Here is a 16,183-nt window from a genome sequence, read left to right on the forward strand (position 1 = left end):
GTGTGTTTGGGCAGCGCGACATGTCTGACTAATTGTACTTGTGCAGACTGATTCCATTGTGCGTTTGACTCCCTGGCTGTAAGCCGAGATAATCCGATGGTTTGAGCATTAAAGTGTTGGACTGAAAGTAATTAGAGCTTGCATGTGCCAGCAAATGTCACTGGTGTAGGTTAGGGACAATACTGAATTGTATCTTTCCAAGCCCCAGAGTTTGTACTGTGTTGTATTTCACAGAGAAAATACAAAACCAATATACAGTATGTATATGTGATTTGAGTAGCAGGCAATGCTTGTTGCTAGCAGGTAGTGCAGTATTTGCTGTTATGGGACCTGACCTGTGCCTTAGTACCTCAACAAGTTCGGGGTATCAATTTTTATTTTTAGCAAGTTCAGCATGTTCACAAATAAACGATTTGGCTGTACAGTATGTAATCCTGACCAGCTCTTAATAAGAGCAAAATCTGGATCAGCAGCTCTGCTTTCATTTATTGGTGAGCATAAAGCTCGGTCTTCAATAACATGTGCCACACGGACACAATCCTGGATTGGAGGTGGTGTTGGTATAATTCCCTCCCCCCTCCCCCAACCTCTTCGTATTCCCGTCAGCGAAGGGTCAGTGATATTTGCTAGTCGTAAATGTAATAGAGTAAGCCTGAAGTAATTAATCATGATATTAGGTATGCTCGTCGAGACAGACGTGTCCACCCTCCCTAATGTACGTGTCGAAAAACCGCGGACTCGTTGAGCCTTTATTTAATGTTCTACCATCTGTAATCTGTTCTTTTATGTCCTTTTAAACTTTAAAGCATCTTGGTAGACCGTGAGGCGCTAGTTTTTGCGGGAAAACCCTGCTCCAGTCGGCCCAAGAAAGGGGGAGGGCCGTCCTGAGGTGACAAGTCAGAGGGGACAGTTCTCCACCTATCAAATGGGACCCTCAGACCAATGGTGAGCGAGAGGGGAAGGGCGCGATACGTCATGGGTGAGGTGGGGGCTGGGGGCTATAAAGGCGGGTGCGCCAGAGTGGAAGCGAAGAGATGCACAGGAACCACATCACTCGAGGCTGTGTGTCAGGACTGCCGAGCTGCGCCCCAGAGCCACAACCCCACCTAGCCAGCCACCCTTCTCCGACACCTCAAGAGCTCCTTGACCGTGCTGACTAGCCTCTTGCAAGGACGGTTACAAGCTGCCACTGGCATCAGTTCTTGCTGTGTCCCATCAGACATGGCAAGGGTATTTCTTGTCTTGTCCCTCCCTTGCTGTTGCCTATCTCGCGTGGAATGATTGGGGTCCGATAAGATAGGATAATTGAGGCTCTTACCAATTATTCGTTGGCTTTGTGGGCGGTATCAAGAGAGGGTAAGGGGTTTTATTGTTGACATGATTGTTATTGCTCCTCTGTATTCTCATCACCTGTGTGACTTCTTGAAATATACCTGGTTCTGGATGAATTTGAGCTATCATGATCCTGATTGCAAATTGCTAAGTCCATGTAAGGGATGATTGGGCACGGTGACCAATGCTGAATAACCAGACTGTGCTGTGCGCCTTGCCGGCATGCTCTGCCATTAATTGGAGACCAGACAAGTGGCACTGAATCAGCGAAATGCATTGTTGTCTGGCTCTCCTGAGAGTGGACACACACTTGCTGCAGACATTTTGGAATGCACTCAGATTGCCTTCAGTCAGATTTGCTTTCCAGGAAGAAAAGGCAGGTGGTTTCAAAGCAACTGCCTCGCCACAGAATTCAGTATACCATGGTTGGGAAGAAGGAGACATCAAGCTGCGGGGCATCCTTTGGGAATGTCAAGATCTCTGACCTTCATGATACAGATAATGCAGTCATCTTTGCGGACTCTGGATATCCTGATGGGGGCCTTCCAGGCACTGAACGAGGAGCTTGAGCCACTGGGATTTCCTGGGTCAAAACTAAGATCCAGGCTTTCAATGACATCTTAGATGTTGCTATATTGTCTGTTCCTGTCTGTGGCGAGGATGTTGAGGTCATAGAGAGATTCACTTGCTATGGCAGTGATATTCATGTCTCCGCATGTTGTGAGCCAGAGGTCGAGAGACATTTTAGTCAGGCCTGGGGTGTCATGCTTTCACTGGATCATGGAGTATGGCACTCTCGGTTCCTATGCAGGAGGATGAAAGTCTGTCTTTAATTCTTGTTGCTTCCAGTCTTGCTCTACGGATGTGAAACTTGGACTCTGAAAAAGAATCTGAGACAGAGATTTACCTCCTTCGGGACCAGGTCTCTTTTGAGAATCCTTGGCTATTGCTGGTCAGACTTTGTGTCCAACAAACGGTTGTCGAGAGAGACTCAGATGAGATGTGGTACATGTATAGTCCGTGAGCATCAGCTGTGGCTGTATAAACATGTGCCTCGTTTTCCTGACGCTGATCCTGCTTACCAGATTTTCTTAGTGAGGGAGCCTCATGGGTAGAGGAGGCCAACGGGCCAACCACATGCCTCGTGGTTGCAGCAGGTTGATCGGAATCCCAGAGAGATGGGGATGGGCCAGGCATCTGCCTGGTGGCCAGACGGAGGCCTTTGGAATACCGGCAGAAAGTGGACGCAGCGACACGCTGCTCCAGCGCATGCTCCCATACTTGACCTGACATGGGGTCACAGAAGTCTTTTGCTGAAGTGCCATGGCCAGTGAGAGAGGTATCAACACCCAGCAAAGTTGCATGGTGACAATTGAAATCATCACATATGAGGAAGGGAGAGTTGGGATGAGTGGTTAACAGTTTGTCCATGTTGGCTGAGAGAGATGTATATGGAGTCATCACTGTTAGGTGGACAGTACGACACCCAAAATAGACAAGAGGTAGGAGCGGAGGGTAAATTAGAGCCAGAGGTGCTCCTGGGGGTTGGGAGGTGTAAGGTCAGTTCAAGGGCAGTTGGAAATTGAGTTCTTGATGTAAAGAGCAACTCCGCCGCTGGGGCATGCTTCAGGCTTATCAAATCGGAGGAGACAGTAACCGGGGAGAGGCACTCAGGGGTTGGGGACGTTTTGTGAGAGGAAGGATACAGAGCAGACAAAAATCTCAGAAAAATAATCCTTTTGAAGAAGATGAAAGAGAGACATATATCCTGAGGGAGAAGAAGCACACGTGTGGCATTCATGAAAGAGAGGTAAGGGTTGAAATGCATTTTTAAAATTATTTTCTTGTTTCTTAAAAAGAAGCATTTATATTTAATGTAGATTCAGTTTTGGAAAATAGAGGGGGGTGGCGGGGGGAGGGGGGAGATGTAGAACCGGGAGCAGAAGGAAATTCAACAGAAATGAGAATCGTTATGGGGTGAAATACATCTTTCGATATTAACAAAAAAAAAAACATTTGAAACAAGGAGAGGAAAATGAAACAAGAAATAGGATAAGATAGTGTTGAGAAAATAGGATACCCAGAAATACATGCAGGACTAAATCTAAAGCAGGGCACACTTTCTATCTGAGGAAGACCTTGAAAAAGGCCGTTTAGACCTTGACAATACAAATGAACAATACAAAACAAATAGCACAAAATGACGAATGAATTTACATAAAATATTGCACTGGATAATGTGGTGGAGTCTGCGGGCCTATGGGGAAGGGCATGGTGATGATGCATGGTGGGCGTGATGATGAGAGGGGTGGCCGTGGGGTCGGCAAGGGATATGAGGTGTGCACGCCGCCTGAGGCGTCGTAGTAATGCTGGAGTCGGCCGGCTCGTGAGTGTACCGCGTACGGAATAAAGGGGCACCGCAGCACAGTCGCACCTGGAGCGAGGGGGCACCGCAGCACGGTCGCACCTGGAGCGAAGGGACTTTCCGCGGCTGCTGGGGGTGTGGGGGTCCGCACCTGCGACAAATGTGCCCGTATAAGAACACCGTGTGTTTGCGTTGTCACAAGGTGGGACATTTGAAGCGTGTGTGTCGGATGGCGGGGGCCTCCGTTGGGGTCTTGGATGACGAGGTGCGAGAGGACCCCAGTGACCTGGAGATCGGCCTGCAACCGGGGCCTGACAATGCCGGCGAGCCAGAGCGGGAGATGCAACCACGGTTGAGTCTGTTTTCCGTTGGTTCGGAGATGACGACGCCTTTCACGGTTGAGGTCGAAGTGAATGGCCAACCGACTGTGTTTTGCGTGGATACGGGGGCTGCAGTGTCGGTCATGGATGAGCGGGCGGCTCGTGGTCTTCGCGGTATTCGCCTGGTCAAGACGGCCTTGTCGTTATACACGTACACTGGTGAGGTGATTGCACCGCTTGCGAGGGCCGACGTCTCAGTGCGCTACCGAGATCGACGCGCCCGGCTCTCGGTGTTCGTTGTACGAGGGGAGGGCCCCCCCCTGTTGGGTCGAGACTGGCTTGCGCACCTCGGACTGGGTCTCCGGTTCGTACCTCCAGATGTGCCAGTACTCTCTTCGAGGACTTCATCGAGTGCCGAGGGCGAGGCTCTGGCGGGCGGCGAGAGCCGTATCAGCTCTCGCGATGAGTTCCCGCGCTTCGCTCGCGATGAGTTCCCGCGCTGTGGCAAGGTTCGTGAGGCAATGCGCGTGGGCGTGATGCAGGCAGCTTCGACAGGTGACGATGGGCCTGTGGCGTTGGAGGGAGTCGCGAGTCACAACATCGAGTCGACAACCAAGGAGCGGACTCGTGATGCGGGTTGTGGGTTGTTGTTCATGGCATATGTGTTTTTCCTTGCTCTATTGATGCAGTTTAACGTTGTTGAAATAAATGCCAGCAATTCTCGTGTAAAAGTGGATGTGGCGGAGATCATTAAATGGGAGTTGGATTATGATCAATGTGATGTAGGGGCTTCAGGGGCGGTGGTGGCAAATGAAAAGGTTGAGTTGGCCGTCCACTGTCCCGGGCCGCAGGTAATTGCTTTGTCATGTGCTGGGATTTTATCAAAAAAGCGCGCTGTACGGAAAAATGAATTTGCGATGCTTCGAATATTATTCGTAATGATTTATAACGAGCCTATGATTGCAGTGTGGTTTAAGTGGAGTTGCTCCCGTCTAGCGGCCGTGGGGGTCTCGGAGATCGACTCGGAACCAAGTCTGGTGCCCTGGTCGGCGTTACCCCCACCTCTGATTGCGAGCGCAACTCGCTGTGTTCGCTCAAGGCCGTTGGGACGGGCGTTGGCGTCTCGACTGATGGTGGTGCGTGAGTTGTTTTGGCGCATTAAATGCATGCAGCCAGCGGCGCTATTCAGTGCCCCCGGCCAAGGTCTAAGGCTGGCGCCACGGCTTCCAGATAGCGGGCTGCCGGCTTCGGGATGTTTATCTACGTCGGGTCTGCCTGGGGGGAGTGGGCCGGAGGCGTTTGATGGGGCCGGAGGAGGTTGGCTCGAGAGGTCGTTACGACCTTGGCCAGGGTCATGTCAGCATGGGCCGCCTGGGGGCGTTTTTGCTGCATAATGCTGCTGTGCTTCTCATTTTGCTGCTTCATATCGGTAACGCGGTCAGACCTGACCTTTGCTGCTCCACTCGCTCGCATCGACACATTATATGATGTGGTGTGCTATTATACTTTGCTATTTTCATTTTATTTCCATGATTATTATACGAAGTCCTTCGCGTTCTGCATGCTTCTTATAATGATAATCAGTTAATAATCATAGTTTTAGGGGGGAGGAGTGTGGTGGAGTCTGCGGGCCTATGGGGAAGGGCATGGTGATGATGCATGGTGGGCGTGATGATGAGAGGGGTGGCCGTGGGGTCGGCAAGGGATATGAGGTGTGCACGCCGCCTGAGGCGTCGTAGTAATGCTGGAGTCGGCCGGCTCGTGAGTGTACCGCGTACGGAATAAAGGGGAGCCGCGGGCACAGTACGCCCACGCTCGCACTCGTGCAACACAGCCCGGCTCGACTGTTCCTCTGCTTCGTGTCTGCCTGCTAAGCATCTCCCATTTCAGTACAGTACAGATAAAACAGCAAAACAATGCCAAATGGCACACACTAAACAGGACGAATCAGGTTCAGAAAACTCAGCTTTGGTAAGGTGGGACGGAGGAGTTCAAATTTCACCATGCACATGTGGAGAGCCCGAACTGGACTGTTGAAATATTTTAAAATAAATTAACTCCCATGTTCTTCCAGCCAAAGAAAGCTGCATAGAACAACCAAAAAAGTTACACAAGGGAATCCCTTTGCCATTTCAAACCTTACCAGGGTTCCTCCACAGCTGCAAGCATTCACAAGAAGCACATACATGAAACTCCCCAATGCTATACATCTCCCTCAGCCACCAGACCTCACGTTCCTCCTGTTGAAGAAGAATAATTATAATGTGGAATAGCCATTTGTCGAGTGTGATTCATGGTATCAAAGTACAAAGTGGGTGATTGAAGATAAAACACAGATGAGAGATGGGAGAAAGAGACAGACACAAGTGTGGGGGTGACAGGGAGCTAACTAGACATTTATTCTGGGAAATGCAAATTGGTGTTTACAGACACTTCATGATGGCACTCATTAGAATATAACTATTGAATAATTAACCCCTAAGTCATTTCCGTAGCATGATGTACTCATTTTAATAAAATGGAATATATTCCGGAATGGGGATTGTGTGAAAAACTCATGATTACTCACCCAGAGCCTCAAATGCTTACAGGGCAAAAGCTCTTCCCTTGTACTGTTGAGTCATTTCGGTGGAAATCAAGAGTTTCACACATTAAGAATGTGCAAGTTTCAAAACACAGATCGATAATAGTAGGAGCCATTGCATCTAGATATGACATACAGTATACAGATTTTATTAATATTGGGGGATACAAACTCTAGGCTCATAGAAAAGCAATGCAACAGAGAACAAACAGAGCAATACAATAGAGGACTGAGAGTGGGGCAGTTAGGTAATAGGTAAACTCAAGCAAACAATATGAATAATGAACAGGAAAGGGAGAGGAGAGGATGAAACACAGTAACCTGCAAGTAAGAGGGTTGGGTTAGATACAGTTAATGGGAGTAAGTGAGATTGCAGGTGTGGATGGGGATGGCATGAGATGGTGATGCACTGTCTCCTTGAAGTGCTTGAGATAGGAGTGGGATCAAACTGTCTCAGGAAGGCAATTTCAGAAATGCTGACAAAAGAAGAACAAAAGAGTTGGGATGTGAAGTAAGCCTGGATTTTAGGTGTTCTTCCAGGAGGTGGTTATGGAAAGAATGCATGCATGCTGAAGGAGCTGAGAGAGCAGCTTGAGCTCTACTGGGGGAGAGGCAGTTAAACAACAGAGGCCATGATCGACCTGTCTGCAATCTGAGACCAACAAACCTTGTGCTTTGGCCTCGTCGCATTCAAAGAATGTTCAGAGCTTTTGTAGAAGTAGGTGTGAAGTAGGAGCCCCAGTCCATAGGCCAGAGCAGTCCTCCACTGAGCTATGGCCAAAGGCCTTGTAGGCTGTGAGTTGTTCAGGTTTTTCAAAGAATTATTTGAAACGATCAGCTCTGCTATACTGGGAGTTCATGTTTGAGGGTGAAGCCTTGAAGTTAAAGAGACCGAATCTCTTCCAGTGGCTGCATGCAGACAATGGAAATAGACATGTCCATTCTTTTGATACTTCCGGCGCAACAATGTGAGACGGTGATATTTGCCACGCTTGAAAGACATGATCCATTCATTAGACCAGCATCTAATCAATTCCAGATCAACAAAGAGTGGTGCAGCTGTTGTCTGCTAGTGGTGGGAAGATATAATGTATGACAATCATTAAGAAGAAGAAGGCGTAAGTACGTATGTATGACGTTTTGGTATAATGTATGACACAATGTGAAGTCATCTGCAAAAAGTAAGAAAGCATTTTCTAGGGCATTGGAGAAGTGGAACAAGATGAGGCATAAGACTTGGGGCATTCCATCCTCCACTGAGACAACAGAGGAAAGGGATCCAAAGAAAGCAACTTGTTGATTGCACGAGTAGAGGAAATTAGAAAGCCAGCTATGAAGGTGGTTGGTTGAGTAAATGAGGAAAGGAAAATAATGGAATGTGGGGGTGGGGTGGAGGTTCGGTCGATCAAAAGGAGAGAATTGAGAGATAAAAATTATACTAAACACACAGTACAGATAGGAATGAGTGATGGTTGGGGGATTGGTCGAGATGTCAATATTTATTAAAGACGAAATATGATGATGGACCTTTTATGGTTGCCATGACAGTCTCATGTTTTATAACTTTTGCTTTTCTGTATTGATAAAGGCACGTCCTTTCAAACTAAAAGCAACTGTGTTCATCAGTTCTTAAGAAATAATGTACAACTACAGTACTGTGTTTGACCATGGGTGCATGTTTCACCTGTATTACTTACTAACTTTTGCCTGGTCAGCTGTTGAGCCTAAATCAGGATGAAATGGTTGACCTTGAATGTTGCCAGGTTATGACATAAGATGGAACATATGCTTCTGTTCATTTTCTGTCCGTTGGCAGAAATGTTTTGGTTTTTGTGGTTGTAACACTCAGCACAAATTCCTCCACAATATCCACATTACGTATGTAAGATAATTGGTTATATTGTATGTATAAACTACGATACCTCTCATTTTGTTTTTATTGAAATGGTAAGTCCGCTGCCCCAAATTGCACTCTGCTCGTAGTGGGAGTGAAATACTTGGCACGGATGCCTTCAGAATGAGACAAAGGCTGCATTATTAATCGTGTTACTCAAATACTGTATTCATTTTGCATTTCACTTTTAATGGAGGAGGATGCTGACTTGTACAGTAATGCAGGCCAGTGGTGAGATGGAGAAAATGACAGCAGTTGGGAGGGACAGAGTTGGCGACTTACAGATAAAGTTAAAAAAAACAGAGGAAAATGACTTGAACAAAATGACGAATTAAAACATGTTTATAAATGATGGTTAATCTTCCATATACACATGCATGGAAGTATATAAACTGTTTAAACTTTCCACGCACCAAATCTGTCCGCATGCAATTTTCCACACAAACAGGAGTTGAGTTTGGGTCTTCAGGGTGTATCACTGTTTTTTTGTATATATATATATATATATATATATATATATATATATATATATATATATATATATATATATATATATATATATATATATATATCTATGGTACCACCTTAATGGAAGTAAGTTGCTATTTTTTATGGTATTATATATAAATAAAGTTGAGAAGCTTGTACACATGTACAATTTACAGGATAAAGGCATTGTCCAAAGTCGCTTGGACAGTGCCTATTGAAAGCCTACACCCCCTTTAAAAAATTTCACCTGTTGTTGCCTTATAGCCTGGAATAAAATTGCATTAAATCAGACTTTTTCCACCTTTATTTACACATCGTAACCCACAACTTCCAAGTGAAAAACAAATTCTACAAATTTCAGAATATTAATTTAAAATACAAAACTAGAATATCTTGGTTGGATAAGTGTCCACCACCGAGTTAATACTTAGTGGAAGCACCTTTGAAGGCAATTACAGCTGTGAGTCTGTTAGGAAAGGTCTCGACCAACTTGCACACCTTGATTGGGCAACTTTTGCCCATTCTTCTGCACAAAACTGTTCGAGCTCAGTGAAATTGTATGAGAAGTGTTGATGGACAGCAATCTTCAAGTCATGCCACAGATTTTCGAGTGGACTTAGGTCGGGGCTCTGACTGGGCCACTCAAGGACTTATATATTGGTATTCCTTCGCCACTCCAGTGTAGCTTTGGCTGTGTACTTTGGGTCATTGTCATCCTGAGAGGTGAACGTCCGTCGCAATTTCAGGTTTCTTGCAGATGGCGGCAAGTTTTCCTCTCGGATTTTTCTGTATTTTGCTCCATCCATTTTCCCTTCCATCCTGACAAGTGCCCCAGTCCCTGCTGATGAGAAACATTTCCATAACATGATGCATGCTTCACAGTAGGGATTGTGTTCTTTGGGTGCCGTGCTGTGTTGGGTTTGTGCCAAATGTAACGTTTTGCATTTAGGCCAAAAAGTTCCATCTTGGTTTTGTCAGACCAGAAAACTTTTTACCACATGGCTTCAGAATCTCCGGAGTAGTTTTTTTGCATTCCTCAAACGGGACTCAAGGTAGGCTTTTTTGAGTAATGGCTTCCTTCTTGCCACCCAACCATACAGGCCAGACTTGTGGAGTGCTTGGGATATTGTTGTCACATGCACACAGTGACCAGTCTTTGCCTTAAAGGCATGCAGCTCTTTCAAAGCTGCCATTGGTCTCTTGGCAGCCTCTCTGATCAGTCTCTTCCTTGCTTGGTCATTCAGTTTGGAGGGACAGCCTGATCTAGGTAGGGTTTTGATTGTACTATATGCCTTCTTCTTCTTAATGATTGTCTTGACTGTGCTCAAGGCCTTTGAAATATTTTTATAACCACCCCCTGATCTGTGCCTTTCCACAACTTTATCCCAGGGGTCTTTTGAAAGCTCCTTAAAACTCATGCTTGAGTCTTTGCTGTAAAATAGACCACCCAGCAGAGGAAGGCAACAGAAACAGCTGATTTTATTCTGAAATAATCAGAATCATGACAATTTAACACAGGTGGATGCCAATGAACTTGGTGTGTGATTTTGAAGATGATTGGTTACACCTGAACGAATTTACAACTCCTATTACAGGGGGGGTGGCCACTTATCCAAACAAGATATTCTAGTTTTGTATTTTAAATTAATATTCTGAAATTTGTAGAATTTGTTTTTCACTTGGAAGTTGTGGGTTACAATGTGTAAATAAAGGTGGGAAAAAGTCTGATTTAATGCAGTTTCATTCCAGGCAATAAGGCAACAAAAGGTGAAAATTTTGAAAGGGCGTATAGACTTTCTCTAGACACTGTATATATATATATATATATATATATATATATATATATATATATATATATATATATATATATATATATATATATATATATATATATATATATATATATATATATATATATATATATATGTATATATAAATGAATATATATATATGTATATATATATGTATATATATGTATATATATATATGTATATATATATATATATATATATATATATATATATATATATGTATATATATATATATATATATATATATATATATATATATATATATATATATATATATATATATATATATATATATATATACATATATATATATATATATATATACATATATATATATATATATATTTTTTTTTTCTTTTCAAGCAAAACAAAAATTTCAACATAATATAGAAGGGGCAGTTCATGTGAAATGAACTAATAATTCCCATTTATCCATCTGCAGATTTTTTTTTCTTTTTCGTATGTATAATCTGCCACCTATTCCGTATTAAAAACATTTAATACGGACTAGGTGGCAGGGAGCCGAGTCAGATACATTTTCTGGAAAACCCTGGGAGTTTTCGCAACCAACTTCTCGCACTTTGGAAATCATGCCTCCAGAGAAAGAGGAACCCCACATTCCCACATGCCCTTCCCTCTCGTCAAGATACTACTCATAAATATGAGACAGTTCTACAACCAGACTGTGCCATAAACTACTGGCTATCACGAGATGACTCTATATAAGCAGCCAGAAATTTTCAAACTCTCGCAATCTTTCCACAGGTTGTCAAATTTAACTTCACTATTGATACTTGTCACATTTTTACTCTACTTTACATTCACAATTCATGTCTAGCCTCATCAAACAGGCTTACAAAGTCTTGTGTAAGAAACAATTAGTTCCATCACCAAATCATAGGTATACCAGCGTTAACAATGCACATAACATAATACACCACCTAAAAGTCACTTGTTTTCAAAAAATACATTTGGGGACAACATGACTTGTAGGATAAGACCATTAGGAGACATCATTGTACTTTTATTTGAATTACAAGGGCATTAGTAAACAATGGACAAATCAGAAAAGCATTTTAGGATTCATTTGTAGGATCCGAGCATCACGAGCTGTGTGCTCAGAAAAGTACATCACATTGACCAACTCCAAAGAGCAGCCATCTGGCATGATGTGGAACCTTTAATCCTATTGCATGTCTCAATGACATCCTAATTTCTAAGGACTATGGCTGACCATGTTATAATGCTGTTTTTATATCCAATTGCGATGTTTCAGAATAACAATTACACTGTCTAACTAGAACGACACTCGGTAGAGTGCATCCCTCTGCCACGCTGAACAGTTTATGTTTTGTATCCCACTGATAGGTCTGTTCTCAATCTGGATATTCACCAAAATCGAATCAATTTGTCCTTGTCACACACCCAACCAGTTCACCAAGTTTCGTCAGAATCGGTTCATAACTTTTTGAGATACCGTGTTATTATATAGTTTTTAGCCCTACCACTCAATGGAGAGGAGTCAGTTAAAAATTCTCAGATCCGGATCTGGATTCAGATCTTCACCAAAATGAAATCATTGCATCACTGAGTTCACCGCTTATCCAACGGGATGTTAATCTGGGGATCCAGTTTCCAGCATTTGTAGCTACATTAAAGAGTGCGAGACAATTGTGGGCATTAAATATCTCAAAGTGTCTTTCGCAAAGAGTGTGCGATTGTTGACAGCACCCTGGCCAAATTCCCAAATTCCCAATTCCTGGCCTGACTACCATTGGGAAGGCAACGGCAAGAAACCCAGTACAATGCATGTGAAATTACACTAACAGTACATTTGAGGTCGTTTTAACTTTGGGTGTGAAACAATGGTCAATGCTGATTCTCATATCAATTCCCAGCAGCTGGATTGTTGGTCACAGGAAACACAGGACAGGATTCAAGAATTTTGTTTCTGCTCTTCATGAGGAAGTTACCATTTTCTGTGTGACTAGGACATTTTATCCTCTTTATGCCATTCAATGAAACAGATTCGAATTGTGATCTTCATGTGGCTTTGTATTTCAACAAGAAAACCAACCTATCTGTAAGATCAATAGTCGCTATTTTGTTGTTACTCCATGACAAGCAACTGCCGAATTTGGATTAAAGTTGGGAGTTGCAACTACAGGTTGACGTGTGAGGATTTGCATCTAAGAGATGCATGGCACATTCAAAACTTGTTCATATAATCTATTTGATTCGTTTGGGTCTTCATTTGGATGAGCAACAGTCGAAGCAACGTAATTTGCACTTTTTGAGTTTTTTAGATCCTCGTGGAGGATCTCTAAGTCTTACTCACGTTGTTGTTCTTGTGGACTTTTTTGTTTCACAGCCTACAGTTTTCATTGAAACTTCCTGAAACTTGGCGTATATATGTAAAAAATACCCTGCGCAGACAGTAACGATCTCCGATTTTGAAAATTCCTCCTAGAAAAAAAAAGTTATGACGTCAAAATATCTCCGCTAATGGAAATCGCCTAAAAATTATCTCCAAAACAAGGCAAGCTTTTTGAATTCTCTTTGCGGGAATCGAACAGGGCATTCGCAGAGATGAATTACCGCACATATGATGCATCACTATGACGTCATATCAATTTTTATGACGTCATTCCTATTTTTTGACATTTTTTGTTTTTCGTTTCATTTGTTTCACAGCCTACAGTTTTCATCGAAACTTCCTGAAACTTGGCATATATATGTAAAAATACCCTGTGCAGACGGTAACCATCTCCGATTTTGAAAATTCCTCCGAGAAAAAAAGTTATGACGTCAAAATATCTCCGCTAATGGAAATCGCCAAAAAAATTACCTCAAACTAGGCAAGCTTTTTGAATTCTGTTTGTGGGAATCGAACAGGGCATTAGCAGAGATTAATTGCCACACTTATGATACATCACTATGACGTCATATAAATTTTTATGACGTCATTCCTATTTTTTGACATTTTTTGTTTCACAACCCAGAGTTTTCATCGGATCTTCGTGAAACTTGCCATATATATGCAGAAAGCTCACGCGCAGGCAGTAACCATCTCCGATTTTGGAAATTCTTCCGAGAAAAAAGGTTGACATAATATCGCCGCTAATGGAAATCGCCTATACCATTATCTCCGAAACTAGGCAAGCTGTTTGAATTTTGTTTGCGGGAATCAAGCCGGGCATTAGCACAGATAATTTATCGCAAACCTGATACATCACAATGACGTCATATTCGTTTTTATGACGTCATTATTAAGAGGACGAGGATCTTAGCTCATTCGAGCTTGTTGAATAACTTTGGCACATCAATGAAAGCAAGGCACATCACAAAAGCGGTTTAAAATATTTTTGATCCGTAGCAAAGTTCTGGCATTCACATGAAAACATTCAATATGGACAAGGTGGCAGGGAGCCGAATGAGTGTACAAGTTGATCACGTGATGAAGGTTGCTCTTGCTGAAAGAATTGCCACAGACAACCACAGTCAGATGATGGATTGAGCCAGACCAAATGCACAAGTTGTGCTCACACATTTATTTGATACAAAAAAATTATACTCCCATTAAACTACCAGCTTGCTGGTGTCCTGTGGCAGAGTGGTGACCTGTCCAGGATTGTGCCCAATAGCCTAGGAGACTGCTTAGGCAGCACCAATGCTCTGCACAGAGTATGGTCCCAATGGATGGATTAAACTACCTCCCACCATTCCCAAGTTTTATTTTCTAGCTCCATCTTGTCTACTCCTTGTATCCTCCCCTACTCCTCATCATTACCCACATCTCTGTTTGTCCGTTTCCTTCTATTTTCTCACTCCACCCTGCTGTTGATGTTTCCTCCTTCTCCCCATGCTGTTCCTTTTGTTATGTTGCATTCTGATCTATTCTGTGTTCTCGCTCTTCCATGAGCTTTGACTATGTACGCACAAAAAACACCCATTCATACACACCTCAGCAGCTCTCCAAACTTTGGATTTTGTTTGAAGGAACGTTTCTGTGTGAACAGACCTCGAGATATCTAGTCTTGAGTTTGATCTCTGCTGGAAATTAATCAAACAAACTTTATTCCTTATTTTATAGAATACGTTCAATTGGCTTTCCCATCTAAAGTGTTGTGCACATACAACACCTATTTGTATATTTTCCAATTTCGTCGATTTTGAGTTTGTATCACGACCACATAATCACACCCAATACAATAAATAGGATATAGGAATATAGATTATGATGTAATGGGATGTGGATGTTACATTGAAATTAAAATGTCCCGGTAAGTAAATATATACATTAAGCTTATTGCATACATTATGGTGAGTTAAGTGAATATAGAATGGGATGAGCATGCAACTGGAGTGAAATTTCATTCGTGTCGACATTTTCTTGTTTATCCTCATGTTACTCAATGGTAACTTGCAGATTAAACTTGGCACATTCATGTATTTGTTTGTTTACTTGTACATTGGTTTATTTGTTTTATTTCAATCCTCCTTTTATCAGTCAGGCTTATGAAAGGATGAGCAATGGATTTCATGAGCAAAAATTTAAAGGCAGTATGTTTACCACCATGGGAACCGAAGTGCGGCTGACGTTTCAAGCATCAGCTAGCCAATCGTCAGAGCAAAAGAGCTCAAAATGTCAGCCTCACCTTTTTATGGTCGAGGGAAATGTTTTCATCATTGATAACATCCATTGTTTCTGTTGTTCGCCAACCCAGACTCACACTTGCCTTCACAGAAACGAGTATCCCACGATTAAAGTATCGTTATTTTATTTTCATCCTGAAAATACATGGTTTGATTTATATAAACGAATATTTTTAATAGTAACTGTAATAATGCAAAACATAATGGAGCCCCATATTCTTGAATGTGTTTCAGTTATTCACAACAAGGTAAGAAATGTTTCAAGGCTAGAAACATGGTTGTCAGGAATTTGTTCAATGTACGATAACTCACCTATTTTTCCTGAAAGACACTATGGCATCTTTAACATCCACCAACGACCAGTGCTGGCAGATGGATCCTCTGGTTTAGTGTCCTTCCAATGGATGGCACACCCATTGATGCATTACCCTGCATATGAAACACCAGGATGACAATTTATAGCTGAGTCGAGATTCAAACCCAGGCTAGATAGCTCAGAGGTGAGTGCGTACACCTCAAAGCTATCCTGATAGCCCATAATAATGTATAAAAAAATTAGTTTTTGCAGTTATTGCCTTATATTTTGTCTAAAAGTTTTCATTTTAATGACAGTACACAATATTAACCCATTATCAAAAATGGAGCTTTAATAATTTCACTGCTCCACAAAAATGCAGTCGACACGCTAAAGTAATTGTTTTATTCACTCTAACATATCGCAATTACTTCACA

General features: G+C 42.7%; 1 protein-coding gene and 1 long non-coding RNA gene across 5 annotated transcripts in view; one reads left to right on the forward strand and one right to left on the reverse strand.

The window, feature by feature from the left end:
* Window positions 1–16,183, reverse strand: part of LOC147018078 (uncharacterized) — a 71,623-nt gene that overhangs the window by 21,591 nt on the left and 33,849 nt on the right. The window contains exons 3-4 of the long non-coding RNA XR_015062268.1: window positions 15,764–15,880; window positions 15,454–15,586 (exon numbers count right to left, since the gene is read on the reverse strand). This is a non-coding gene — a long non-coding RNA (uncharacterized LOC147018078). The remainder of the gene's footprint in view (window positions 1–15,453; window positions 15,587–15,763; window positions 15,881–16,183) is intronic.
* The window catches only part of LOC147018079 (ninjurin-2-like), a 29,703-nt gene that overhangs the window by 1,588 nt on the left and 11,932 nt on the right, over window positions 1–16,183 (forward strand). The window lies entirely within an intron of this gene.

Source organism: Eptatretus burgeri, chromosome 10 (assembly GCF_056783735.1).
Source record: "Eptatretus burgeri isolate ZD-2024b chromosome 10, Ebu_testis_v1, whole genome shotgun sequence".
Classification (NCBI taxonomy): Eukaryota; Metazoa; Chordata; class Myxini; order Myxiniformes; family Myxinidae; genus Eptatretus; species Eptatretus burgeri.